Genomic DNA, 2629 nt, shown 5'->3' with positions numbered 1-2629 from the left:
ACAGTTTGGGAAGAGAGTGCCTGAGCGCCCATAGCTGACCATTACTGGGGGAGAGGACTTCAAGGTGGCTGCTGTGGAATCTTCGGATGTGTATGTTCCCTCCTGCAACAGATGTGCACCCATGACACCGAACTCCTTGACCTTGTCCTGTCATAGCAGGGGACCTGCCAGCTCCAGGGTCCCACCTGCTGGGACGTGACTTTCTGTGCTGAAAGCCTTTGAGGAGAGGGCTGAGTACAGGTGAAGTCTCTGCCATGAGGAAAGTCCTGAGGATTACTCAGGGCCCATGTGCGACTGCAGAGTCTGCTTTGCGTGGGGTGCCTGCTTGTGGATTTACCTCAAGGGTCCTTTTCAGGGGTGAAATGCCCATCACAGGGTGGGGACTGCTGAGGATTAACGACCATGTCTCCAGCCCCCATCAGGCACTGTGGCATTTGTGACACTGCTCAGGGGGCTGGACTTGTCATCTCTGCTGCTGGTCCTTGTGTGGCATCACGGTCACTACTCTTCCTTTCCCATGTTGGGGTCTTAATTACACTTCTACAGGTGTTCCTACTTTAAAAGAGACTCCCCTGAGCTTCTCGTGAAGCTGAAGACAAGAGTATCACCGCACCTTCCAAAGCTGTTCTGGAACCGTGTTCCCAGCCCAACATGCCGAGATCTCCTTCGGCACCATCTCCCCTGGAAGGTGCAGGCCAATATAAACACCAGGAAATGAGTGGCCACCTGTCTGAGGGATGCCCCTTGTCTCTGTCACTTGTCTGTCTCTGACTTGAGAAGCCTCCTGAGGTATCGATCATCTGCTTGCCTGGTAGAAGGAAGTACATCGTAACGGAACCCCGGCATTACATGGGCCCCTGGGAGATGCTCAGGTACTTTATGGATGTGTTGGAGCCCCACGGGCAGCCCATGTCCACTCAGTAAAGGGTCATCTGTAAAAAGCTAGGCACATTGAGAACCCTGACCTTGGCACCTCTGATGACAGGGACTCCTGGCCATGTGGGCACAATTCCGTGCCGTGTCAGTGCCTTTATATGACCTTGTCTTCATGTGACCCAGGATGAAAGATCAGTTCTCACTGTATGAAAAGACTGGCACCTGCCCACCCCTAGCACCTCCCCCCGATCCAGGTGTGCAGGTGCCCAGGGTCTCTGCTGAGCCCTTCACGTTTCTGTGGAGAGGAGTCATGAGAAGCTGCTCCCACCCTGCTGGGGGTTTTGTCCTAGAAGGATGTGACTTTGCCACCCTTCAGAGAAAACATCCTAGAGACAAAGACTTCTGACTGAGTTGCTTCTGGTGCTTGTGGCGTGGAATAGATCACGTTACTTCTGGAGAGGGCTGTGTCCTAAGGAGCAGAAGGACCTCTGAAATCTGGTGACTGGGGAGCCCAAGGTCCAAGACCCCAAGGTGGCACTCTCCTAGATTTGGAAGTTGGTCCCAGGAGGGAGAGTCCTGAGGAAGCCGTGAAGGGCCTGTGGACTCTAGCTCATGGGAACCCACAGAACCCAGTCCTGCTCCCGCTTTCCACCCAGGGTGGCCACAAGGAGGCTGTTTTCTTAGACAATCCTTCCTTCACTTCCTTCTTAGACATCTCAGCGAAGTAGGTTCCTGGTCTGAGGGGGCCAGCTTTAGGTAAACAGAGTGGAGAGGGGCTTGTCCCTGCATGGCTGTCAAGTGTGGACCCTCAGAGAGGACTGAGGGGGTCCTCTTGGTCTCTGCCTCAGGGGTCTCAGGACGACTAGACTCAGGTCCACAGAGCAAAGGGTGTTCCTGAGGGAATGTCGAGGGCCCCCCAGCTCCAGAGCAGAGACTGCCCATGTCTTTCCCAGACCCTGCTGTCAGCCCACGGAGACCCTACATCAGGAGGCTGTCACTCAGAGACTCTTTCCCCTCAACACACTTCCTTGTCTTGGGTGCCAGTGAGCTGTCAGAAGATAGTGGATGGTTTTAGGGGCACAGAGGGTGCCCCACAGCCTAGAAAGAGGGATTCCCACCTCCCCAATGCACACACAAACCGCTCTGCCACTGCTGACAGCTGTGGAGATCCTTGTTGAGGATGTGGGGGCACCCGGATGTGGTGGTTCCCGACTCAGGAGGCTCAGGAGAAACAGCATTGTCCCTAGTGACCAGGGTTTTGGCTTAGAGTCCAGTCCCTGCCAGGCTTCCAAGTGGTGACAGAGCAGAGAGGCCTGTAGGGAAGGGATCTTGGCTCTGTCAGGAGTCAAGGAGAGGAGCCTGGAGGAGGGCCTGTGGTAGGCCTTGGGGGTCGGGGGGGGGGTGTTGTCCCTGGATCTCAGAACTAGAGAGTTCCCAGAGGATCTCAGCACAGGGATGTCCTAGAGGAATCCCCCTGTGAACCTCAGGTACCCCTCAATTCCTCCCCTTGCTATGAGACAGACAGGACGGGGTCTGTGGGGGAAGTCTCCAGCCTCATAGGGAAGGGGTTCAGAAGTCACAGCGGAGCTCTAAGAAAGGAGACCCCATTCCTGCTAGAGACCATGGAGACCTACACTGAAACCTGTCCTGCTCCCATTGTCAGCCGTGGGAAAGCCTCGCAGGGTTCAGCAGAGGTGAAACCCCATGACTTTTGTGTCTAGACTATAAGGTTGGTGGGGGCTGTTCAGCTGAT

The sequence above is a fragment of the Chrysochloris asiatica genome, unplaced genomic scaffold (genome assembly GCF_000296735.1).
Source record: "Chrysochloris asiatica unplaced genomic scaffold, ChrAsi1.0 scaffold00134, whole genome shotgun sequence".
Classification (NCBI taxonomy): domain Eukaryota; kingdom Metazoa; phylum Chordata; class Mammalia; order Afrosoricida; family Chrysochloridae; genus Chrysochloris; species Chrysochloris asiatica.
This window is presented reverse-complemented; position numbering follows the sequence as displayed.